At 47.6% G+C, this 27,713-nt stretch overlaps 1 protein-coding gene across 3 annotated transcripts in view; it reads left to right on the top strand.

Annotated features, from left to right (window-relative positions):
- The window catches only part of LOC119406003 (ras-related protein Rab-3), a 111,511-nt gene that overhangs the window by 62,277 nt on the left and 21,521 nt on the right, over positions 1-27,713 (top strand). Inside the window, exon 1 of one of the 3 annotated variants that reach the window (XM_037672836.2) lies at positions 26,750-27,107. The exons of the other annotated variants lie outside the window; for them this stretch is intronic. The gene's annotated coding sequence lies outside the window, so the exon portion shown is untranslated. Of the gene's footprint in view, positions 1-26,749; positions 27,108-27,713 lie in introns of those variants that run through there. 3 annotated transcript variants of the gene reach the window in all.

Below are 27,713 nucleotides of genomic sequence, written 5' to 3' on the forward strand. Positions count from 1 at the left end.
CGACGTGTAAACTGAGCGCAACGCGTCGCCGAGTGTATAGTGTGTATAGACTGCCTCTTTCGCTGGTCGGCTGCTTTCATTTAGCTGGTGCGGACGCGATCCCTTTGTCGAGTTGATGTCACTGCGGGATTGTGTGACGCCAATGATGATGCCGATGCTGATTACCTGTATTGGCGAAACCCTTTGAAACGATGCGGCGGCAAGTAACCACCTAGCGTGTTTGTTGAAATCAGCTGCATTGTACTGCGTTCTGGCTATCTCTTTCTGATTTTTTTTTTCATTCGTGTGAGCCCGTATTTATAAAGAGCGTATTGTAAACTATTCATCTGAAACTGCTCCAGTATTCTGTCCTTCGCTTTCGATGCCAGAGCCTCTGCGGGGCGGACACCTTCTATATTAGGGGTTCTGCTCGGTGAACGTCCCAGCATCCCATTACAATGTCCTCAGTGATTTCGGGCCTCTTTTTTATATTTTATTTTTGCGGCAGACACTTGCCTTATCCTTTTGCATACGTATTCTCGGGAAATTTTTCTCTTTTCCCGCTGGTATCCAGCTGGGATCCTCGACTAGGAAAGCAGTTCCTTTTTATGTTATCACGCAGCTTTCGCTTACGATTTCTTCCCCTTATATTTAAGATAGTTGTTGTCATTTTTTGTTTTGTCTATTTGTTTAAATCCATAGCATCCAGTTTACTCCGTGTGTCGTGTGTTTCGGTGCCGTCTGGGATCGTATTCTGAGATAATCGTGTTTATATACGGAAAAACGTCGCCTTTGGCGCGTGTTGATTAACTATACTGAGCAAAGCCGGAAAGTTGATGTGGGCCACTTGTTCGGCGAAGGTGTGACGTGACGTATATACGGGGGTCCGATTGGGCTGGTACAGCTCCAGCTCTTCGTTGGAGCATTTGACCGTTAAGACGTAATGTTTGACGCGTCCTGTATGTTCTGCACAGGGTCTGCGTTGTGTACTAACCAAAGCGGTGTCTTGTGGTGTCTCTTGCAATGTATTGGTCGTCCATATATGATATTTTCGCGAGGGTATAGCTGATCGTGGCATTGCATGTAGCGGAGGCAGCGGCTTCCGGCATAAAAGGCGCGAGTGTCCCTCTTCTGAGTTTGTGTACATGTCCTTAGTAGGCGGTACAGGCAGCTGCATCCGTCCCTGGAAGGGAACGGTATGGACACGCGTTTGCGCCCGGTGACAAAGCCCCGGGACGAAAACACCGTGTTTCCGTGACAGCGCGGCTGCGACTGTCTGTGGGCTTGGGGAACTGCTAGCTGCTTCGGTGATAGGGAGGCAATGGGTGAAAAGAAAATGGCATGGGGTTCCTTGAGCCAACGCTAAAGAGATAACAGGTAAAAGATATATACGCTCCACGAGGCACTCTTAATTCACTTGAATCACTCTTGATTCGCGATAGAAATAAAAAAAAAAATCTGGAAGTTTGCACCAAGTCGCGCAAAGCTTTGGCACAGCAAAGCTGGTCGATCCCCAAGTCTTCTGGCTAACGCCGGTTCTCTCTCTTTCTCTCTCTCTCTCTCTCTTTAGTTCCTTCTCTCCCTTTCTTTGATTCTGTCTCTCTCTCTCTTTCTCTGGTTTACTCTCTCCTCCTCCTTTCCCGCCTTTTCAACATCATTTCCCTTTTCCGCCCACTCGCTATACTATACTAATACTATACTATACTACACTATACTATACTATACTATACTATACTACACTATACTAATACTATACTATACTATACTGTACTAATACTATACTAATACTATACTATAATATACTATACTATACTAATACTATACTATACTATACTATACTAATACTATACTATACTATACTAATACTATACTATACTATACTATACTAATACTATACTATACTATACTATACTATACTAATACTATACTATACTATACTATACTAATACTATACTATACTATACTAATACTATACTAATACTATACTATACTAATACTATAATATACTATACTATACTAATACTATACTATACTATACTATACTAATACTATACTATACTAATACTATAATATACTAATACTATAATATACTATACTAATACTATAATATACTATACTATACTAATACTATACTATACTATACTATACTAATACTATAATATACTATACTATACTAATACTATACTATACTAATACTATAATATACTATACTATACTAATACTATACTAATACTATACTATACTATACTAATACTATACTAATACTAATACTATACTATACTATACTATACTATACTATATCATTACACAAGGCTATGCTCTGCTAGCGTGCCTGGATAGCGGAGTGGTTATGACGCTCGCCTTCCGATTGTTAGTACGCCAATTTTAATTTTTTTACTGGACCAGCGGTGAATAGAGGATTTGCCCCGATTTCTGTGGCACATACCCGTTCATGATGACGACAGCTCTTTGTGGTCATCCGAGGGACCGAAATAAAGTCCATCCATCCATCCGTCCGTCCGTCCGTCCGTCCGTCCGTCCGTCCGTCCGTCCGTCCGTCCATCCATCCATCCATCCATCCATCCATCCATCCATCCATCCATCCATCCATCCATCCGTTTTACCTCGAGCTTTAATGGTTTCGCTGTTAAAACGAAACGTCGACAACGCCATTTTTGTCGGCGTTTCGTTTTTTTTTTCCTTTCTATCATGCCGTTACTTCCTGAGCAGACGAGATTTCGCCCAATTCTCGATTTCACTCTTGATTCCTTTTGAAGTGCGTTGATTCAGGTTAAGCAGTTTGATTCACTCTCGCTTCACGCTCACTTCACTTGATCAGCATTCGATTCTCTTCAATGTACATCGATTCGCTCTTAATTGACTTCAGCATACGTTGGTAGTGCGCAGCGCGACTACGCAGAAGGTCTCAAGCTGCAAACTGTTTCAGAGACCGGTTCGTTTGCAGTTGTCTCAGATGAAGTAGACGGCAATCCATGACTTCCAAGGACTGGCCTCAAGGTACCCAGGACTTGCATGCAGTGCGCTTCCAACTGACGGGGTTGTCATTCCGGTGAGGAGTGTGCGCACTGGGCTCATCAATGATCTCAACACAGCGATGACACGTAGGTCGATCTTTGTCGGGGAGATCATCAGTGGAATCTAGCGCCTGTTCTCTATGAGTGCGCAGTGGTTATAATGACGGCCACGCGACATGCGCCGCCGCTTTCATCGCCTCTGCGTCTATTCGGCTCTCCGAATGTAACGCATCCGTATGTAACGCGTTGGCTGGTGGTGGTGGCAGCAGTTGTGGTATCTGTCGGCATAGAGAAGTCCGGCGCTTCGCTGGAGTAGGAGATCGCGATGACGTTCCATATTGAGCAGCAGTATTCCTAGACCTCCATCAGCGACGAGAGCGTCGTTGTCGCTTTCCGGCAATATCAGCGGCTCCTTTGTGTGTTGAGACATCCCGCACCATCTGTCTCAGTATGCTCGATCTTTTTCTTTTTCATTAACGGACAGTCACTTGATGAAGCTCTTCATTCACTTTAAATTCACCTTTAATTCAGTTCACTTCATACCTCTAAGTATGTGCTGTCGTTACATCTGCATCTAACATCACGAGTGTGTTGGTAACATCTTCGCCGCCATTGTGGTAACACGACGCTGCCAGAAGCCGGATTTTTCGACCGGCGAGCCATATGAGGCTTTCGCCTTCAAAAAAAGAAACTTGCCGGACTGGCAATCTTGACCGGCGGCTCGAGGCACCGCCGAGTGTTTTTCCGTGTGGGCGACGCTGATTACAGCCCCGCGGACCGCGCGTTCCGGCAGCTGTCGGGTTCCATAACCATCGATCAGATACGTAGAGGAGGAGGGGAGGGAAACAGCAGGTTCGAGGAACGGCGAGTGCTACAGTTCGTCGCTCTCTCATGTGCTTCGCTCTCTCCTCTCCCCCCTCTCTCTCTCTTTCATTCGTGATACACGTCGGCGAAAGGGATGAAGGCTGGAGGGTTACCGGAGTACCGCATGTAGAGCGTGGCCGTTCACAGAGGAAACATCTGCGCGCTCGCGAGCACTTTCGCGCGTTATAATTCGCGCGCGCGCGACTGACGGCTCTGATTTCCCGGTGTATTGGCCTGGTGTGCAACCGATGGCGGCGCTGCGAACGGCACCTGTATGACGTCAGAGCGGGGATTCGCGCGCTTTCGTCTGCTACGTAGGCCCAGCGCCGTGTTGAAACCACCGTTGTGGTAAATCTCAACAAAAAAGCTCTTCAATTAGTTATCTTGCGTATGGTGGCTACTGACGCTGTTCGAACAACCGTGGGACTGCTTTTAACGTTCATTTAGAACTACAACTCTTTGTTCTTTAGAACTGCGGCCGCTTGTCGCCGCGGCGAGTGCTGCGTAATGGTGAAGTACTGCTCTGTGCCTCAGTGTACTTCGTTCGCTCGTGAAAAAGGCGTTAGCTTTCACAGCTACCCTAAGGACCCAAAGCTGAAGAAGAAGTGCATCGCAAGCTCAGAATGGGAAAGCGCTCCATGCCTTCATCGACCGTGTGCAGCAAGCGCTTCGCGGACAGTGACTTCTGCTACCCACCGTACGCGCGACTCTTAGGTAAGCTTGTGACCGTGTTTAAGCGCCCCGCCAATACTTAAGGCGTTTATTGCACGCAGGCTATAAGCATAGGCGACTTACACCAGGTGTGGTGCCGTCCCGCAACCTGCCGCGAAGGCCCCTAGACAAAAAGCCGACGACGCGGCCTCCGAATCGCCTCGCAGTAAAGCGCGTCTCGTGAGCTCAGCTGAGCGGCGCAGGATGTCTGAGACTACGGCTGCATTTGGATGGCGTACATACGTATTTTACTTATGAAAGCAAGCGCGTGCCTAGCGGACTGCTTATCATAATGTCATAAGCGAAACCTGTTGCCGCTGTTTAGTGTACATTCTCTAAAAATTTTCACCTGAGGCAGTGCAGACGCTTTTTTAAAAGCGGAGCTCTTTAAGCTGGGAGTTGCTTGGAGGATTTCACGCGAGACGGACGTGTCACCCGCGATGCCCCGCTCGCCCGTTCAGGACGCGCTCGTGCCTCTCGCCGTCGGCGCTCTGTGACGGCTGCCTCGACCGCCATGCCGTACACCTCTCATCGGCGGGGCCTTCACCGCCTCGTCACCGACGTGCATCGTGCCCCTGGCTGAATCGTGGTCCCGTCCGTGAACTCCTGTGACCGGCTCCCCAATATTTCCTGTCCTCTTCTCACTTTGTCGCGCCTGTCGACATCCGATCACTTCCTTTCCTAGTTCTTTGTACTAATTTCTTTTATCCCACCTTACCCCACCCCTATAAGGCACTGCGCCGTGCCGCCTATAGGCAGACAGAAATTAGGTGCCTTTTTTCTTTTCCTCCCAAACCACCAAGCTATTTAAGCTTTTCGTTAGGCTGCGCGTGGCGTGAAACTGGACCCAGCTTGCCTTTGCCACGTTAAAATCTGTGGCCTTGTGCGTGGTATAATCAGCGATTAACTGTTTGTTATATTCTAGTACCCATGCGATGGCCCTGTGCGATATTAATAGGAACTACGACGTAATATCGTTCTCACTGAACCAACATTACGGGACAAACTGCGATCATGGGCATCGGCAGGGGGGTGTGCAACAAGGCGGCACTTGCGCACTTGTTTGCAGGACGAAAGCAGCGGCGGTGATGCGATCTCCGTTGACGGCCTCGACCGCGCATTCAACAGCGTGGCCTGCGTCGTACACTGCCTCACCCTCGATGAAGCACCGCTACCTTTCACAAGCTTTATCTACATACTTGTAGATGCTGGAGAAGGGCACGCTTACTGAAATATCGAAAGCACCACCCAGACTAATAAGTATCGTACGGCGGAAACAAGATAACGAGCGAGAACACTCGCACATAGTTTCACTTTCTAACCAGCAATGCGGCCGGTGGTATCGGCACAATCGTCGACCATCCTGGGGATTCCTTGGCCCTGTCGATTGGGCCGCAATTAAAACAAGTTCAAGATTACACTCGAAAACATTCGTTGCAGGCGTTAGTTGACCGTCGCGACGCTGTTCGTTCGACAATGTTCCCGCCTGAAGCAGACGATCCGCATACAGGGGCAGCGGCTGCTGCAGCGCGGTTGAGAGCGGAGCCCCCGCTCTGACGTCACACGCGAGAGGGCGCCACTCCAAGATCTCGAGGCCAATAACCTGCCGAGACACATATATAGTGTGATAATTATAATGCACGCCGCCTTCTATGAAGTATTGGAAGCAAAGTTTCAACCGCCACTCGCGCATAGGCGGCCAAACCATTGCATACGCGCGCGCGCTACACATTAAGATCACCGCCCAAGCACTCCGTACAGATGTTTTCTTTTTTTTTTTTGTTACCAGCGTAGCTGAGACGTGCTGCCCGGTGTTGTTATCACCGGGTTAATCCTGACGGTTCATTCAAGTCTTTCTCAATTATGAAGGCAAAAGCCTCATCAGATGGGCCGTCGGCGGTGGCAGCGTCCCGCGGCGTCGGCGTCAACAGAGTGATGAAAAAAATCTTCACGTGATGACGCCACATGACGACGTCATCGCATCGCAGCGTCACTTGGTCAAAGGCGGACCGGGCCGATCCCAGAGGCATTGCAAAACAACGCTGGGCGCAGAAGGCTTTCGGAGGGGGGCGGGGAACAATCACCACATCGACTGTGAGGAAGAAAAAGGCTTTCGCTTTCGAGTCGTCTTAGGCGAATGCATATGGGACCCTGTGAGTTTTTGGTTGGTTACGTCTTTCTAGAAATCCTAATTGGCGTTTGTCGCCCGTGTGTTCCCTTCTGAGAGAATGCTTGGCATTAATAATAGTTGCCGTGCAGCGCGCGACCACGCATGCGTCGGCACGCTATCACAGTAAGCAGCGCAAGACGCTATATACAGACGGTTTCAAGACTGCGATAGTAGCAGCACATGTTGTACCCCAAGAAACTTCCGGTTCTTCATTTCAACACCGAAGCGGAAAGCGTGTTTTTAAGTTATGTCAGTGTAAGGAAAGACCCTTTTTCCACCTTCAGATAAAAGGAAGGCGCATAAGTTAGGGACTAGCTCTCATAATATTGGGTATATATTAGAAGAATCTTTATTTGAAATATTTGGCTAGGCACAGGGTGAGAAGTGTTGAAAATCAGCGGGCTACCCGCCAAGGCTTTTGTTCCCCGCCGATGCTACGTCAGTGCACGAAACCGGAAGCCGTCCGGCGTCCGTGTTTATAAACAGCGAACCCGTCTATATAGATGTGGACCACGGTGGTGCCACGACGCAAAAAACATGATCCCTCTGTCATAGGAATCGGTATAACACGAAAGTGACACGTGTCTTCACAGAAGTACTGCTTATTGTGTAGTGATATATGAGAGCTTGTACAATGTCTATTCGTGTTTGGCAGCTATAGCACCGTTTGACGTGGATGCACCCATCTTGACAGCATGTCTATACGCGACGACTAACGCCCATGATCATGATTAAACCGTTGCGCATGGTAGCTGACGGTGTGAACATATATTTGGACACAGCAAATCGTGAATCCCGCGTAAGGATGATATTAACAAGCTCATAATCAACACTGGTACCCGGTATGCACTTCTTCAAAGCGTCGTCAATAAAGGAGAGAAACGGCACGGTGTGCGCTTTCTAGAAATGGGTAGCCGACGCCTGTGCTCATGCATAGATAACACACACTGCGCTTCAGCAAGACGGGAGGTAGAGGTTCGTAGCCTGAGCCGCAAACGCGTGCGTCTCGCTGGCCTCTGTCTCGCAGGCGCTGCTCTCGCTCCACCAAGGCACGACATTCGCCCGTCGAACTCGCGTCCTTTCTGCAACGCATATTGCAGCAGTTTTGTTAGTCGGTGCTCTCGCAATTGAAGCACTCGGCGGCGGAGAAATCCCGTTGGTGCACGTGGGAGCTGCACTACTCCGATGAGCCGACGCACGCTAACACGACGCGAAAGGCAAAGAACGTAACTGCGTCAAGGGTGCCTCGGCGACGCCAGCGCGGCCAGTCTATCGCTCTGGTATCGAGACGTTGTAACCATGATCTCCGATATCACGTGCAATCTCGGAGTAAGCGCTAGTAAGTGTCGAGCGTGAAGCATTACTTCTTTTCACATCTCACAGACGGCGGCACCGCCTAGAGCACTGCACGGGCCCGGGCCGGCCCGAAAGCCCGGACCCGGCCCGGCCCGCGGGCCGGGCCGGGTAAGGGATTGTTTGATCGGGCCCGGGCCGGGCTCGGGCCCGTGACCTTCGGGCTCGGGCTGGAGCCAGGCCCGTATTAGGCCCGGGTCTCATACGTATCTGTATAATTGCGTGTGTACGTTGTTTGGCTTTGTTTTTGTTGTTTTTTGGGGTTTAACTTCTCGAAGCGACCCACGCTATATGAGACGCCGTCGTTGAGGGCTCCGGGTAATTCAAACAACCTGGAGTGCATTGACGTGCACAGAAATTGCACAGTGCAAGACGTCTACAATTTTGCTCCATCGGTATGCTACACGTAACTTCAAGAAACGCCCAATATAAGTTTCCACCATTATAGTGAGTAAAAGACGTTCTCGGGTACCGTGTAAGGAAAGAAACGGTAAACTGACTAGATTAGTACATATAAGATGTGCGCGTTTGTATATAGGGAAACATTTCGAGTATGAAGTTTGCAGGACGCTTGCTACATTTACTCAACATCCCTAGTTCGTATGCAATTGATGTAGACTCAAACTAAAAATGTCTGCCATATTTTTTTTTCACTTTATGGAGGTATTATATTTTGTAGTCGTTCTTTGAAATGCAAAAGCAAGGCTGCGGGGTTAGCACTGCGTGCGTACATGAAACAGCCATCTATGACTCGAATTATATTTTATATGGCCCTGCAAATATTCCGCAAGAGTTTTATGGGCGTAATTAACCGAAAGTATACACAGTACCAGTGAAAGTCGTGACACTGAAAGAAGTTCCTAAAACAATCTCTAGAAATTATCTTGTGTGCGGCAGGTATCTTCACAATAACCGAAGTTTGGACATTGCCTCCTTTACGCTCAAGGCATAACTAGCTGAAACGGGCCGGGCCGGGCCGGGCCCGGGCCGGAAAAATCGGCCCGTGCAGTGCTCTAGTGCCACCGCCCCGCTCCGCCCGCCGCGAAAGAGAATGTGTGAAAGATATAAGGCGCGTTCGCGCCGTATCTAGAATCTCCCGAGATAGCTTACTCGGTAGTGCGTCGGGCGCTTGCCGTCGCGTCCGCAACGTCGTGGGTTCGATTCCCAGCGGGTTATCTTGGTTTTTTTCTTTCTCACTCGTTGGCGTCCATTTTATCAACGTCATATCCGTGACGGATGTACTTGGTGGACCCCGGCATAAAACACTTTCGTGTTAAAAAGTGCACAAGCGGGGCCGTCTGCTCCGTCAGCGAGCACCCTTTTGCCTCAGACGACTCTATCGATTGCTCTCGGCAGCTGAGGCGCGCGTGGTGAGTGACGACATCGTATACTGGCGCGGCGCCGCGCTCACTTATGCTTGTTAGGCGTGTAGTTCGCTATTCGGCTTTGCCCAGTGAGCGTGCCCCCCCCCCCCCTTTTTTTTTTGCGGAACACAAGAACTTATTTCCTTCTCTGGCTGACAGTCGTATAGATAACGCCGGAGTGGCTCCGCCGTGTTAACGCGACGATGACTTATCGCGTGAATGTGGTGATTATGTACGGATAGTACGTGCATATCTCGCCAAAAATCTCGGAGGATGTATACACAGCCTATTTATATATGTATTCCTTGGCTCGATTATGTCTATATGTCTTCCTTGGCTCCTGCCGGAGCTAGCCTCTAGCTCCGGCAGGAGCTAGAGGCTAGCCGACTTCGCGAAGCGGCCGCTGTACCGTGGTTACAGTTCAGACCATAGTTACAGTTCAGGACAGAACTGTAAACATGGTTATAGTTCAGGTCAGAACTGTAACCATGGTTATAGTTCAGACGGCACAGCGGCCGCTTCGCGGAGTCGTTGGTTCCGGGTTAATACCGGATCAGGACGAATCTGAAGTTATCTTTCTGCGAAGTCCGTATGTATGTATCTAGTCCGTACGAAGTCCTTTTTAGCTTCGTGTTATTCAAAGTGGTGGATGACGAATCTTTCACTTCATGAATCTTTCTCCATCGCAAGGAGTTGCGCAGAACGAATTTGCCGTATGCCGTTATTATTATTATTATTATTATTATTATTATTATTATTATTATTATTATTATTATTATTATTATTATTATTATTATTATTATTATTGATGGTACGTGAGGCGATGTTGGCGCACAAATAAGGCGACGACACGACACACAGATTTCTCACAGTAACGTCAGAATATAAATAATGCGTTGCATGCGCAGTAGTAAGTTTTGAGTAACACCATGGCAATGTGTATGTCCGAAATGCAAATGACGACACATCATAATAACGATGATATACATACAAGTGACCTTAAAATAATGGGAACATAAAGGTCTTAATAATTGCCAGCATTAGCGCTCTCTTAAAAAAAGCGTACGTCTGTAAGTCTATGGTTTATGCCGTCTTGCGTTTGTGTCCTTGCTTGCGAATAAGAGAAACACGCCTCGGCAAACTTCTTTCTGCTTTTTAATAAAGAGCGGTGCTCTCTTTCCTCGAACAGTATATTTTTGGAGAAGGATTTACATATGGCGTCCCGCTTCAGAGCCGCAGCTGCCACTATAGATCCTTCTATTTTCGGGCCGTCGGCGCCGGCCGAGCCTGCTGCATATGCGATGGAGGAGGCCTTCCGCGTGCGTCATCGCGGGTCACGTCTCTCCTCACGACGGCCTCGTGCGTCAAAGCCGCGGCCGAGCTGTCAATCGCCGGGAGACAGCGAGCCGCGGACGGTGGCGGACGCACCCTGCGTATATATGGAGGGCCTTTTAAGCAAAGCTCTTATTATAACTCGCGCATTTCCGGCGTCGTGCTCGAATACCCGGCGCCCGCAAGCGTACAGAAATGCGGCCATCAAAGGTGCGCCGGTCGCTTGCGTATTTGCTTGCGCCATTTTGCAGTAATGGATGCTCTCTCGGCAACTGTCGGCGATCGGCCGTTTCTGATATGCCGGTGTGATCTTTCATCGGGGTCACTTGTTGTATCACGTTGCCACGTTTCATTGTTGCCTGGACGTGAACGCACGACCGTCGTGGTTGCCAGTAGCAACTGAGGTGTTGCGCTGCTGAGCACTTGGATGAAGGATCGATTCCCGGCATTGGGGAAGGAAAACGGTTAGGAGGGAGCATTGTGCAATGAGAAAGAAAGAAAGAAAAGAAAGAAAGAAAGAAAGAAAAATAGTAGGTCAGGCACTCACACGACAAGCTTCGCTTGCCCCCATTTGTTGTGTTGCTATCAGTTAATAAGCATCTTGCGCACGTACTTCCATTCGGTAAAACGCTTTATTTTTTGTGCAAGAATGGAGTACGAGTGATGACGATGATGTGCAAACATTATTTTGGTCCACAGAAGGCGCATGGGAGATCTCGCGCCACCTGGCTAGCCCCACGTAGGGACCGTGATTGCACAATAAATATATATATCTAATCGCTCCGCTATTATCATGGATTACTCGGATATGTACTAAGCAGCAACCTACCACGTTATTACCATACTTGCAGCAAGGTCTCCAGTACTTCGTAACGACTTATTGGTATGATGTCGCGCACTTATCGACAACCCACCGAAATCCGCGCGTGAAGTGATTATGCAACACTGTTAAGCAGTAACGGCTTTTACCGATTGACACACACACACACACACACACACACACACACACACACACACACACACACACACACACACACACACACACACACACACACACACACACACACACACACACACACACACACACACACACACACACACACGCACGCACGCACGCACGCACGCACGCTCGCCCACTCACTCACTCACTCACTCACTCACTCACTCACTCACTCACTCACTCACTCACTCACTCACTCACTCACTCACTCACTCACTCACTCACTCACTCACTCACTCACTCACTCACTCACTCACTCACTCACTCACTCACTCACTCACTCACTCACTCACTCACCCACCCACCCACTCGCGCTCACTTGGGTACTAAGCGGTGCATTGCTTCCCAACCAAAACTTCAGAAGCTATCTACAAAAGTTTTTTCTTCTTTAAATCCAGGGAACAGCGCGGAAAAAAAGTAACACGACGGAGAAGCACGTACAGCACACCACACAAAACAGCGCTTCGTGCTCTGTTTTGCCAACCAGCCAACAAGTTCACCTTATGTCATTTTTTTTTAAATTTCATTCGCCGGAACTGCGGAGGCGTGACCGGTGATAGCCTGGCTGGCTGCCCACAGTAGCGCCCCCTTCCTACACACACCTTTCCCCAGAACTTCAGATGTCACGTTATGCCTTAAACTTGGCAAAAAAACAGCGCAAAACTGAGACAGGACACAAGACGAAGAAGACACGAGAACAGCGCTGTTGTCGTGCCTTCTTCGTCTTGTGTCCTGTTTCAATTTTGCGCTGTTTTTTTGCCAAGTTTAACCATGAACAAACTAGCCCAAGCCTCAACCATAGTAAACACGTTATGCCCTCAAGCAGGCTCCCTCGCAACCAATTTCTCTCCCCCACGGCTATGGCGGCATTAATTGCATGTGGCAGTCTGCTGTACATCCACTCGCGCCGGGTCTGAAAATGTTTCTCGAAGCTGGCTTTCCCGCTTGGTTACTACGCGCGGGGAGAAGCTCACTTTAAAGGATCTTTGTCGTTTCGCAGGCGCTCGCAGTGCACCGTCACGACATCGTGCGGATGCCTCCATCTGCGTTAACGGGATTTGACGCTGTAGGTGATAAGGGGGGTGCCGGTGCGCCTGACGAATTACGAGCGCTGATGGTGGTCGTTGCCTAAAATAACGACACTCTGACGCTGTAACAGATAATCTTTATCGGCGTACAGTAGAGATGTGTTTGATTACGCGACATTTTCTAAATCTTTATTTCTTTCCTAGTGGTCGCGCATCCGGCATAGGATAGTGCCTCTCCGTATATATATATATTTTTTTTTTGGTTCCAATGTACATGTATATATGCGTATTATGGAGTTGTCAGCACTTGAAGTAATGCCTTAAGGGTGTTGTAAGTATAAATGAAAAATAATATTTAAATAAATATGCTCGATGTTATCAATACAGTCGGCTGAGGAGAAAAACTCACAGGGTCCCTTATGCATTCACTTAAGACGACTCGAAGGCGAAAGCCATCTTTTTTTTTTTTATTCTTCTCAGTCGATGCATTGATCCTCCCCCGCCCCCTTCCGAAAGTTTCTTGCACGTAACGAAGTTTTTCGTTGCCTCCGTGATCGGAGGCATTGTAAGCTTTCTACACGTCACCTGGTTTTGCACTGCCTCCGTGATCGGCTCACTTTTGTCGAGGCGACAATGTCATGTTATGACTTCGTGATGACGTCACAAACTTTGGTTATCTTTGACGTCATGATGGCGTCATATGGTGATGTCACCATGTGATGATGATTTTTTTTTTTTCGTCATTCGCGTGGCCGACGCCGGACGCCGACAGTCAATTTTCGCGTTTGATGAGGCCTTAGAAGAAGATGGCCTAGGCCTCCAAAAGTCGTCTTGGGCAAATTCGTAAGGGACAGTGTGACTATTTGCTTTACTTGTGACCGAGGAAAGGACGACGATCAACTGTCACCATAAAGACCTTCTTTGGATCAGTAGGCAAACCTTCGAACTCGACTGAAAATGAGGGAATTCGAATCGATCATTCTACAGTAATGGGTGACGTGTTTTGCGAATATACATACTCGTGCCTTTATACTTTCGTCTTGCAGGGTGGTATTCCTTCGACAGCGTATAGTTTGTGGGGCTATCCGTGTATTCAGCGGCCATGCTCGATGCTCCCAAGGCGTAGCTTCCCCACTTCGTTTTTTCTGCGAAAATGGAACGGGAGGAGTCGTCGTGTGGGAGCTGGAACGACTGTGCATTGTCGAAGGCGTGCTAGTAATTCAGTCATTGTTGTGATCGAAATTTGGAAGTTGGGCGTGCTTCGTTATAATAAGTATCTAGACTGCTTAATAAACCGAGGTGGTCATAATTAATCCGCGGTCCTACACTTTCGAGCGCTGTTTTGGCTTGTGAAACCCCCAGAATCGTTTTTTTTTTGGCTAAGGTATCTCTGCCCCCCCTCCCCCCCCGCCCCCGCTCTCTTTCTCCCTCCTTTGCCCTTATTGGGTAATGGGACAAGGAAAGCACACACAACTATACGCCGCGAATTATTTTGCGTGTTGTCTTGTATGGGACTGTATGAGACGTCACCTCTACAGTGACTGCAACTTTCACCTCTGTATGATTTGGCTTAACTCACACGCATAAAAGGCCACAAGAGATATACGGTGCCTAGACCTCGAAAGGTGATTCTATTTCGAGCTCTCTTCGGCTGCTGCCGGATAACGAGCTAGCTAGCACCGGCGCGTTGGAGTCCGGACGCGAGGTCCGGGTCATTGACCGTCAGCGTGGGAGCTGGTGACGCTGACGTTCGTTAAGGCGGGTAGAAACGAGGAAAAGAAAATACAAAGAAAAGTACCTTGCCTGTAGTATTCTACTAGGTATAACGGGAGTTTAATAAAAAAAGAGAAGAAAAGAAACCTCTGAAAATAATAACTTAAAAGAAAGCGCTACTATCTGGCCAACTGAACCACAATTAGGTGAGCGAGTGAGAAAGTCAGTGGCATTTATTTACGAATTTACTTTGCGAAAATCATTCGTGACTGACTTGACCGATTTTGTGTTTCATAGCTCTTTACTTGAATCTTCTTCTGGGTTGTTGTCTTCTCATAGGTTAAAGGTGTGTATTGGTTCCTGTGTCTGTTTTTTTACTGTGGTGTATAAGATACCCAAATTATTAGAACGACTTCTTTAACTAAGTTTGTTTATTTGACTACATTTACTTTTGTGTTATGCTGCTGTTATTATAATTAAGTTATATTTATCCCTATCTATACATCTGTTATTTCGTATTTGTAATATCTTCTTATACTTTGCTCTCTTCATATGGTAGTCCTCCCTACCTCAAAACGGAATAACAATCTTTCATCTTATGTAAAATGCACCTTGTAAAGTATCGACTACCATTCTAGGTCACTTATTATTACATAATATTTCGACCGGGCTCTTTTTATTTCTTGCTTTCCAGTTTTGCTTAAATCTAGTATCCCCGTGAAATTAAAAGTGTTTTGCCTCCTGCTTTCCCCGACGGAATGTATCTTACAAACATGCCCGGGAAGAACGGGATATTACGAGATTGCCTTCAGGCAGTGTGTGACAGCTGGCGCAGATTCGCAACGTGGTGGACACGTGCAGTTTGCGGAGAACAGCTGGAAAGATAAGCGCGAGAAACAAGGAGAGCTGAAACTCGGCCGGGTACATAGTTGGTGGGAATTCGTCTTCAACGCTGCAAGTGCACTGCAGAATATATCAAATAATTAAATAAATAAATAAATAAATAAATAAATAAATAAATAAATAAATAAATAAATAAATAAATAAATAAATAAATAAATAAATAAATAAATAAATAAATAAATAGCCATGAGGGAAATGCGTTAGCGCTGCTTTTATTTACCTCTAGTGCACCGGGTGATTAATGTTATGCTTTATGATTTTCTTAAAGTTCAGCACTGGGAGGTACGTGACGACCACCTCTGCAAATAAGTTTTGCGGCCTGGGGAAGACAAAGTGAGACGGAATTAGCGGCATCCACCGCCCAGTTAACTAAGATATAACAATGAACTTTTTTTTTTACTGGCCGCAGTAAGCGGACATGCTTGCATTGAAAAGTCAGCGGCAGTCAAGCACAGTTGCACTTGGCAGAATTTTTCTAGCACGTCCGTTCTCCGAGATATCCGGCTGCAAACTTTAATTAATTGTGGTTCGCACGATTACGGATGCAAAGCAGTAAGGGTCGGCGCAATGTTCATCCCCGATGTGACGCGCAATCATTCCTTGGTATCGCCAGCCGATCGCCTTTGCCTATGCCTTCAACGCGTTGTCGGATTAAACATCGCGCCCAACTACCGCCCCACATCAGGGAGGAACACCCACTAAAGCATTTTTCGCCGGCAATACTTAGGTCACCTCAGTTTAGCCTTTTTCGTTGAAAAAAAAAAAAAAAAAGGTAGCTTGGCTTCTGAAGACTGGATCTGACCGCACCTGTTAAGCTAATCACGCCATACCATCCCGCAGCTTGGCCCTTACAAGATGAACCTGTCTCAAACAGACTTTTTCCATTCCTTTCTTTCCTCTCTCTCTCTCCCCTGCCTCTTCACTTTCGTAGACATGGGTATAAATGGCCCTTACAAGATGAACCTGTCTCAAACAGACTTTTTCCATTCCTTTCTTTCCTCTCTCTCTCTCTCCCCTGCCTCTTCACTTTCGTAGACATGGTATAAATGCAACCAAACAAATTCTGTACACACATTCCTGATAAAGACGGACTCCGGTCGAAACGTCACCCTAAGGCTGGCTTCCCCACACGGAAGGATTTAGTGCGGAGAAGCCAGCTTGGAAGGACAATTTTGCACCGGCAGGCAATGTAATGTGCGGGATATCATTGTGGGGGCGAAGGGGTTGCAGAGGGTGGGGAGAGACAAGTCTGATTGTTAGAAAGAAGTGAAACTCATACGTTGTCCGTGATACGTTGTGCCGGGGCAGTGCGCGATGGAATTTGATTTCGTTCACCGCCTGTAACTCGTCTCTCAGCTCAACTTGTCACAAGAATGTCTCGCAATGTATACCACGTTTCACAGTGTATACGTGACGTGTTTTACATTACCTTCAAGCAGCGTCGCAGTATTTGGGAAATGTGATAATACCGGAAAGCGTCTCTTGGACGGTCTTTTAGGCAGTTCAGTAAGATAGTCAAGTCTCTTATGAAGAATTGTTAATGGACTTTTTATAATGAGAACGCTATCGCTTTATTAAGTCGATGGAATGCGCACGCATGTCTTTTTTTCCAATGTGCAGCATTATATAGGAATTAAATTCAGGTTTCAGAAGCTGTTTCAGGGTCATTATTAATAGGGAAAAAATTTCTGGAGCTGAATTATATAAAAAAAATGTATTGGGATGTAAAGTAGGACGTACAAATTATCCAATAAAACTTCAACGAAGACAAAATTCACACATTAATTAATTTTAAAAGTGTATGGTTTCTGCGCAACCCACTATAATTACTCGCATAGCACCGGGATCGGCTAATGATGGCTGAGTTAGGGTCAACTGTCGGCTACTTTCCACTAACTATGGCTATATGCTCTCACGACAGCGTAATAAGTGCAATAAACGTAATGCACGTGTGCTACTGTGCGTCCTCCTTCCTGACTACATAGCTTTTTTTTTTCTTTCGAAAGTCGGCCCTTAGGCCTAATAATTATTGATTCAAAAACACACATACAAATTTGCTTCGTGTATGAAGTCCAGTAATGAGCGGTTGGTGAGGTCCACGAATCCAGCTCGCACCCGATACCAGAGTTTCCCTTTGGGACATCTCTCCGCCAATCACCCCCTTTTTAATTTATTCTTTATTTTATTATTATTATTTTTTTTACGGCCAAGGTGTGTATGGCTAGGTGAAACCAAAATTCGTCCGTACTATGTACGCAGGAACTCATTGCGCGCATGTGCCACATAAATTGGTTAAGCCCCACTATTAACTACTGGTCCACTAAAAACAAAAAAAAACTAACAAAAAAAACACACACGAAGAAATGAGCAAAACGGGTGGCGAATACCTATTGAAATTTCCGGACTGCCGTAAAACCAATAATTGAGAGAGACCTTAATGAACCGTCGGGATTAACCCAGTGATAAACACCGGAGACCGCGCGTTTCAACCTCCGCCGGTTCACCGTCTGTACGGAGTGCTTGGACGTTTTTTTTTTGTTGTTTTTTTCTAATGAAGTTCCAAATCTGCATAGATTAGATACACCGCGTCCGGTTGTACGACGATCGTGCCCAGAGGAAAAAAAAAAAGAGCCATCTCTCCACCGGTGTATAGTTTTATCAGCTTCGCGCAGCAGGGCGATGCGTTAACAAGAGCTGTCCATATCGGGGAGCCCGTACAGCGGGCGGCCAGCGCGTCAATCGACCGCGCGCAAATAAATCTGCGCCGGCTTCCACATTAGGGGCTTCTATTATAGATATGCCTCGATTTTGGGACACGATAGAGAGAAAGAGAAAGAAAGGTAGAAAAAAAAAAGGGGGGGGGGGCTCGAGGCGAAGCGCGAATATAAGCCTCTCGGGAAGGGAGACAATATTGCGCGGTCGCGGGGCCGTCGTTTACGGAGCCCTTGGCCGCGATATCTTTTCGGTAAACATGGTCTCCTTCCGTCTAGGGCCGCCACGCGCGCACTCACGAGCTCTGCTTTCGACGCGTGATTTAATTAGTGACCCCCGCCCCCGGAGGAGCTCTGGGACGAGGGTTTGTTTTCTCTGCACGCTCGTCTCCTCTCTCTCCTTCATTTATCTTTTTGTTTCTTTGTTTGTTCGTTTCCTAATTCGCGCACTCCCGAGCCCTTGCGGAGGGACGCAATTAAACGACAGTGGTGCAAGAAAAAAAAAAAAAAGAAAGGATTCAGGCGATGCGCTTTCTCGGGCGCGGGCTCGCACCGCCTTTAGCTGCTCGCGCGCTTTTTTAGATGCACCGTCACGAGCGGAGATAACCCGCTCGAGGGACACGTTTCCTAGCCACGTGTTTGGGTCACGCACGTGCTCTAGAAACGTGAACCGCTGGGCTAGTGGTGTGACGTTTCAAGGGTGAAGAGCGGAAAATTGTCGATGTGTAACGCACCGAAAAAAAAAAAAATTTGAAACAGGACTGAAAGGAAGGACGCTCAACTTGCAACTGAGTTTATTAGGCACGAAGAATCCCCCGGACGACAGCCGCGCATGCGCAAGAACCTCTCATGACAGATGCACACAAGTATGCTAGACAGATCTGTCTGGCTTTTACTTGTCGTTCTCGTTGGAAACGCGTTCTTCGTGTGGCGGAGGAAACGAACTGGGAGAGAGGCGTTACGTCACGCAGTCAGCCTTGGCAAGAAACAGGGTTATATGTTTAGTAAAGACGCCACTTTATTAATTTACTAATTTAATTGCACGTGTTTTACGTGCCAAAACCACGATATGATTATGAGAGACGCCGTAGTGGAGGGCTCCGGAAATTTCGACCGCCTGGTGTTCTTTAACGTGCACCTAAATTTAAAGGGATGGTGCCATCAAATTTCGAGGCTATAACAAGCCTGTTGTGGGTTTCCTCTGTATACTCCACACAAAGGGTCGGACACAGCAAACGTTTAGAATATATTTTAATTCACTTCCAAAGTGTACCTAAATGCCCGTTCTCCCGACCGAAAGCCATCGCTAGCGCGCCAACTCTGACGTAGCTGTATAGGAAAGGCAACGAAAGTTGTAGTGACGTCACACCAGACCTGCTGTAGTGATGTGAGTGGCCTCCGGACCTCCGCCACCTCTGCAACGTACGTACCGGCTGTAGTGAACTAGAATATATTCTAGTTCACTATAGTACCGGCAAAGCATCGGTTGCTACATCACTCGCCGAGTTTCGATCGCTTCCTGGCTAAGTGTGTCACAGCCTTGTGTCGTCACGTGACCACGCCTCCTACACTTCTACGTCACTGCCCAACCTCGGCGCCCAGAAACTGAAACCGAAAGTTGTCGACATCAAAAGGCGATATTAAATTATTTAGCGAGAATACATGAATCTTGGCGCGTGCATCATGGAAACGCTTACAGCAAAGAACGCGCAAGCCACGAACATGGCGGCACCACCCCTTTAAGCACACGGCCCTCCTCTCCAGCATTTTGCCTCCATCTAAATGCGGCCGGGATTCGATCCCGCGACCCTCGGGTCAGCAGCCGAGCACCGTAACCGCTACACCACCGCGGCGGACTAACACATTTCGCCTTCACTTGTGACGATAAGCGTTCCATTGAGAGATAGTAATAAAACATAGTGGATTAGGGAACAAACAGACGTAGTCGATATCATAGTCGACATCAATGATTAAGAGAAACAAATGGGCCTGCGCAGTGCTCACGTAATGAGAAGCACAGATAACCGATGTTCAGTTAGAGCTACGGAATGGATGCCAAGTGATGAAAAACGAGCCGAGTACGGCAGCTGGTCAGGTACATGGAATCATTAATGGATGGATGGATGAATAACCTTATTGAGGTCCTTCTGTACGCGCAATTAGCGCACACCGAAGGACCTCAATAATTACATCGAATGATGAAATGTAGAAATTCGCATGCATAGAATGAAATCAGCCCGCGGAGCACGAAATAAATAGGATTTATTTGTGAGAAGCCTTCTTCCTATGAAGTACGAAAAATAAGCTTATAAAGATCACGTGCTGCCCTACACTCTCCTATTTTTTTTTTCCTTCCTCCGTGTTTCTTTCCTTCTTTTTTTTTCTGGAGCCCCGTCTATTCGCTGTTCCTGCGAGACGAGTGTTGCATAATCGGTTTGTCGCAGCGTTATCATTCATTTTTTATTTCCCTCCAGTTCTTTTTCACCGAAGCGCGCCAGTACAACGGTCTCGTCGCGCAGTGTGTTTCATCACGCTCCGAGAGCTGTCACAACGATTACAGCGCCGGTTGCGTCACATACTCCGCCAATTCCCTCACCCCATTTTCTCAATCCCCTGCATATATTTTCTATCCACTATTGACTATTTTATTTACTATTTATTTATGGATCGTAGCTATATTCAGGAGCGGCTTAGCCGTGTTTCTTGCGTCATAAACTATGCACTACGGGCGCCGCGCTTGGTGTGCCTGTTTGCGATGTTACGTTACGTCACCTACGCAGCCGCCGTTTCAGCTAGTGATAAATAACGAAGTTGATACAGTATCAAAACGGCGAGTCTGGTTTTTTCTCAATTCCGAAGGTAATGACGTCAGCAGGTTCGGTTACACGGCGGGTTAACAACATCAGGATCAAGCGGCGATTAGCCACAGTTAGTGGGTGTTTCAGAATTTGTCAGAAAAAAGCAGTTGAAGATGAAAAAAAAAGAAAAGTTACATACGCACATGATTATCCTTAACTGCATTGAATGCGAAAGCACGGCATGTCTCGGTGTGGCGATTATATCGACGTCCATACTGTTTCGACGTCCGGATCACGTGACATGTAATCGCGTCACCACCTGACGTCAACATGACATCACCGCTTTGTTACAAGATGACGACATCGCACGGTCCCGTTAGTTTTCTTGGCATTGGGTGGTATAACATCGCTCGCCGGACGTATGCGGGATTTTTAGTTGAATTAAATATAAACGCACGAATAAAAAATTCTCACGTATCCGATTTCGAAATCGCGATCATTAATAACGAGGTTCTGTAATGCGTGTCTTCTAATTAATTTTGCCCACCTGAGATTATCCGAGTACACGGAAGTTAAATATCTGCTGAGCTAATCCGCAGTATATAAGAAATGGACCCGCGCTGGCGGCTTAGCGCCTGCCTTTCGCCCTCCTCGCCCTCTATTTCTGGCTCGGTCAGTGTGCTTACAGGTTTTCGAAGCCCTGGAGAAACCCTTGAAACTGAAACAAGAGTACATTTAGAAAGCCTTTGAAAAGTCCCAGTAAGATTTTTTTTTTTCCTTCGTCTAGAACCGGCGAATTCCTTGACAAGTGCTGTCTGGTATTGACCGTGTGACCTGCTTTTCTCTGGCGGATAGGCGTTCATCCGGCAGACACCACGTTTTAGAGTCAATACGGCCGGCGTGTGTGCACATACGTCCCGTTTTTTGTATGACTTGTCGCGGAACTCGAAACTTCGCCGCGAACGGAGCCAAGCCCCAGTATTGGCGCTCAGTGATGACTCCTTTCACGTGTTTACCCCGCCGTCTTCACGCCTTTACCTATCGCTCGTTTCATTTCCTCACCTGTAGGTCAGGCGCGGCGCCAGGATTCCTTTACTCGGGAGGGAGGGGGGGGGGGAGGGGAGGATGAGGGGGGATGCAGGGAGGCTGGGAACTTATGTGTTTTATTTTGACTATATGTTTGATCATAAAAATGGGAGGCGGGGGGGCAGGCAGAAGTTGGGGAGAGGGACGCTCCTGCTGTACGTCTGCACCTTGTCGCACTATCTTTAACAGCGAAGATGTTCACGAAATCGTGCCTTGTATCTCGTATCACGAAACTGTCATTATCATAAACGGATGTGTGCTACCGAAATTGGGTAAATCCCACTGCTCACCACTGGTTGTTCTCTAAAAAAATGAAGAAGGCAACAGTTAGCCCAACAAATAGCGGCGAAGCGACGACGGCGAGCCGTAGACCCCAAGTGCGTACAACGAGAGAATACTAGGGAACGGGAAAGACAACGGCGGCTGCGAGAAGACCCCGAAGCGATGGAAGGCCTACGCCAACGACGACTTGCCCGTAGATATGTATGAGAGGTGTGAACGCTTGGTTTCAGCGCGAGTTTCTGTCTCTGGAGTTTGGACATCCGTGTCGTGTCGGTAACTGTCTGTGGTTTAACTCTAACCGCTCTGCACTGAGAATCAACGTAGAAACAAGCTAGCATCACCTATAGCTAAAGCCTAGCAACAACCTAGAAGCAACCAGAATAGTCTCGGCTGCGGACCCGAAGGTCGCGGGATCGAATCCCGGCCGCATTTTTGATGGAGGCGAAGATGCTTGAGGCCCGTGTACTTATATTTAGGTGCGCGTCAAAGAACCCTAGGTGGTCGAAATTTCCGGAGCCCTCCACTACGGAGTCCCTCATAATCATATCGTGGTTTTGCAGCGTTAAACCCCAACAATTAATTAATTAATTAAGAATCGTCCAGTTTGGCTGTTTCAAGCCTTGCGCGGCTTGAAACAAAAAACAAGCTTCGCCAATTTTCTCCCAGTTTAGCTCCTGACCACTAGATTCTGCCTCCAGCACTTATGGTACTTTCTTTTCATCTGTCCAGCATCTCTCTCTCTCGTGCAAGCGGCGCACGAAGCCAATTGCTGCTGACGCTCAGTTAATATCTGCCAGTGTAATCAGTGGCTCGACAAATAACCGCTGGGCCCGTGCAGCCAGAGTCGGAAAAAAAATGTGTACGAGCCAGAAACCAAAAGTAAGAAGTTCTAATTAAAGTTGCTGACCGTGGCGCTGACACTCAGTGTTTGGCTCCCACGCAGTATTTCTTCATCGCGCTTTTTTTTTTGTACGCACATATGTTGACTGTGCGCAGTGGATATTGGCTGAGTGGGTGCCCATAACAGCTCGAGTCCACTTCGTATCCAACTCAACACATACCAAAGCACAAAATAAGAGAATCTTGATGACTGCAGACATTCAAGAAGTATTCGAGGATCAAGGAAGACATGAGAGAGAAAATAAGAGAACTTGTTGTTTGGACTGATTCAGTATAGGTAGATCTCTACATTAAAAAAAAAAAAAAAGCAGAAGCGCCGTACGTCGTCGCATTGGTGGCGAGGTCGAACAGTTGGTCGAATACTGGAAAGAAGGGGAACGGAAGAACATTACCAGCTAATAAACTGATGCCCAAGAAGCTGCACTCATATTCATAACGTGTGCATGCTGGAAGTTCATAGAGATGCAGACTGGACATTTTTAGTTTAATATTTTTGTATTTCTCATGCATTAAAAATATCCATAATATTTTGGAAAGATTGTTATAGCAAAAGATTTCTCGGCTGCCGCTCTGTGTGCCTGAAAAAAAAAAGAAAAAAAAATGCATTTGACGGGGACTTTTGAAAGCCCTCGAAAACTTGAAAGCCCTTGGAAACCATTGAATTTAGGCCTTCGAAACCTGTACGAATCCGGCTCTCTGGCCTCTCTCTACTGATTGCGAGGCCATATCTTAATACATTCGTATTTTACGCATTTTTACTACAATATTTCATGTGTCGTTGCCATTCTATTACTACCGTGTGCCTGGCGCTCGTTAGCCAAGGCTGGCCAGGATGCCCGATAATCATCGTGGATATCTTAATATCACAGTTTATGCGTAGACTTTAATAACGTTACAAATATTGCGTAATAGGTGTGCGTGAACAGCAAAAGACGTGTTCTTTGATAAGATATATCTATTCGTTTGTCCATTCATCCGTCCGTCTGCCCATCAATCAATCAATCAATCAATCAATCAATCAATCAATCAATCAATCAATCAATCAATCAATCAATCAATCAATCAATCAATCAATCAATCAATCAATCAATCAATCAATCAATCAAGACAATGCCTAGGCCTCTTCCATCCTCACTCTGAGCGGGGGACGTCGTCCGCGATGGTCGCCAGCGTTAGCCAGCACTGGTTAACCCTGACTAATGTTTGCTCGTGATGGCGAACTGTCTGCCAAATGATGGCTATAGCTTCGCCTAATGTTGGCTAAATGTCGGCTAATCTTGGCAAGTGCTGTTTAACGTTGGCTGAATGATGACCTTAGTGTGGGCTCTAATGTCGGCTGTCCGATGTTATAACACCAACAATTTTTTTCTTTCAACCTGAGGGCAGTAATTGAATTGTCTACCAGTTTTGTTTTTTATTGACATCAACACACAGTCGGCACACAGTCTAGCGTCAGCGCCCGTGAAGATCAATGCGCTGAGCTCAGAAAAAGAAACCGATTGAGTCTGAAAGGAGGTCAGTGGCTGCTCCAACAAATGGTCCCGGCTGCCCGGTCGCCGGGAGATTTTTCGATAGGAGGACACGTGGAAAACGGGAGAGGGAGGTAATTTGGCAGCATCAGGAGGGGCAGAGCTCCCTTTCCCCCGTGCCCTCTCCTGTGTTGCGCTGTTTTGTGCCGCATCGTGAGTCCTGGTTTGGGCTTTCTTGTTTATCCAGAAATACCTCTCAGGCTCCAAGTATTATCTGAGGAGGAGTGGGCAATAATTAAATTTTAACAAGAACACAGAAAAAAAAGAAACAGAATGAATTCAAGAATCGGGCTTTTTTTTTTCTTTTTTTTCTTTTTACAATGGCAAAATGTAGTAAATGTGGTATATCATAGGTGTAACATTGCAATAACAAAATGCTTAGTATGTATCGTCTGTCGTTATCCGTAACCGTCTCCCCCCACTCTACGTTGATTGATAGAATATTTTATATATAATGATGGACTGTGTTCTGAGTGGGTGTAATAATAATAATAATAATAATAATAATAATAATAATAATAATAATAATAATAATAATAATAATAATAATAATAATAATAATAATAATAATAATAATAATAATAATAATAGTAATAATAATAATAATATAATTTCTGGGGTAATTACGTGCCAAAAGCATGATATGAGCATGAGGTACGCCGTAGTGGAGGGCTCCGGAAATTCCGACCACCTGGGGTTCTTTAACGTGAAGCTAAATCTAAGTACACGGGCCTCTAGCATTTCACCTCTATCGAAACGCGACCGCCGCTGCCGGGTTCGAATCCTTGTCTTTCGGGTCAGCAGCCAAGCACCGTAACCACTGTACCACCTCGTCGGCCTGAAAGGGTGTAGAGGGTGTAGGGTACTTATCAGGCAGTGGCATAGCCAGGGGGTTGCACACCGGTCCCGTGCCCCCCCCCCCCCCGATTTTTTTTTTTTTTGCCATGGCACGCAGAGCACAAAATGACTTCAGATCAAGGAGGTGCAACCCCCCCCCCCCCCCCCACTCCGCCCCCGAAAAAAAAAATTCTGCCTACCCCTTGTTATCAGGTGAAGGAAACGATGGAAGGCAAAAAAAACAGCCAGCGTTATGTTTTCTTCTTGCGGCGTCCCCGTATAGTGGGACGCAGTCTTCGTATGACGTTGAGAGATCTAGTATGCTTGTTCCTGAGGGTGGGTGTGGCGGAACAGCAACAGGTCAGATGCTTGAGGTCGACGTTGTCAATCGCGTGAGGGTATCCCACTTGTGTTCCTCTCCAGCTGCTGAGAACAGACGACGTAAAGGTCAACTTCGCTCTTGCTTTGTGGATAAGAACCTGAGCGTTAGTGCAAGTGAGAATGAGAGGGAGGACGCTGGGGTTCGAGTCCCGCAGTAAAGCCTTTCTCTCGTGTTTCATTCTACCAGTGCTTATACCGTTGCTTTCTATAAGCATTTGTTTTGCGTGTGTTTAGAATGCAATCGACGTGATCCTCAAAGACATGGTTTCATATTGTGCAAAGACATACAGTTCCACGTTGCTGTGTGTTAATGGGGCGAAAGCCTTAGCCAAGCCATAATGGCTTTTTGCTTTCACCCCACACCATCAATGTTGTGTTTGTTCTATTGTCTCTCTTTGATGCTGAAATGAATCGAACTTAATTGAATGTGGTATAGTCTAGTACAGTGGTGGTTTTGGGCGTAGAGCCGCAGCTGATGTATATACAGCATCCGCGAACTCATTTCGAGGCCGAGCCTCCTGGGGCTTCAACCGCAGTTCGCGCCTAGTTCCGCGCGCGACCGCCGAGGGACGCCACGTTACGGAGCGCCGTGACCTAACGCCGCCCTGGCGGCGGCGGTGCGAGTCCTTCTCTCGCCTGTCAGCAGCGCGTGTGCGGCTTCGGTCGACGCGTTTGGTGGTGGTGTTTCCAAGCGGCGCTCCGCCGAGCCGCTGCCAGCCTCATCCCCGCACCGATTTCTTTCGGCGCCGGCGAAAAGAGAGCTCGGGCTGCTGCGGTGTCGTGTGTTAGTCGGGCCGTGCCGGCAAAAGAAACAGCGCGCTATTTCGACGCCGGGTTTCGGAACCACAGAGGCCTCCTCGATTCTACACAGCGGTGTGTGCGCAGAGCGTGAAGGGGAAAGAAAAAAGGGGTGTTTGTGCCTCTCTTTCCCTCGGTGTACCGCCGCGTCGTCTTCGTCTGCGAAGCGTGTGCATTGTCGTCTTGTCTCTGCGTCGTGGGCGGCAGAAGGGAAAGGCCTCGCTGGCGACGCATCATCGGTGGTCCGTCGTCGCCAAGTGCTGCTGCTGCTGCTGGTGCCGCCGCTGGAATCGGGGTAACACAACACGTTCGAGCTTCGATCGATAGTTGAAGGCAAGTCACTCGCCGCTAGCGACCATGGAGGGTTTTTCCCTCGCCGCCTCGTTTCTCCCCTTCTCCTCTGTGTTGTGTGTGTGTGCGATTCTTTTCATTCGCGTTTTGGTGCGATGCCGCTCTCCCCCTCTCTCCCGACGTCTCGAGACCCCCCTCATGGCCTCCGGCGGCGAAGGTTGATGATGGGAGCCGAAAGCAATTCACCCTTTATTTTTTTTTTTTTTCGGCTGGCACCCGCCGGACGCACCTAACTCACCTGACCCCATGACCTCGCGGCGCGGCTGCCGCATTCGTGCCTCCGGTCGGCGCTTTTTTGCTTCCCCGCAGCGCTGCGCGCCGTGCGGCGAAGCCTTTTTTCCCTTCCCGCGCCGCCGGGAAAATTATCGCGCGGTGAAGCCGCCCTGTCAGGAGTCGGCTTCCCTTAGGGTGCCGCGTTTCTCTCAGCACAGGTGTGTGTGTGCGGTTTGTTTTGTTCTTGCTTTCTTTTTTTCCGCCTCAATCAATGCTCGGGGATGCGAGATTTCTCGCTCTGCGGCCGGCGAGCCGTGCTCCCTCCTTTAGGCTTTATCGTATTTCTTTTTCGTTCAGTTCGTGCCCTCTTTTTTT

This window comes from Rhipicephalus sanguineus, chromosome 9 (assembly GCF_013339695.2).
Source record: "Rhipicephalus sanguineus isolate Rsan-2018 chromosome 9, BIME_Rsan_1.4, whole genome shotgun sequence".
NCBI classification, from domain to species: domain Eukaryota; kingdom Metazoa; phylum Arthropoda; class Arachnida; order Ixodida; family Ixodidae; genus Rhipicephalus; species Rhipicephalus sanguineus.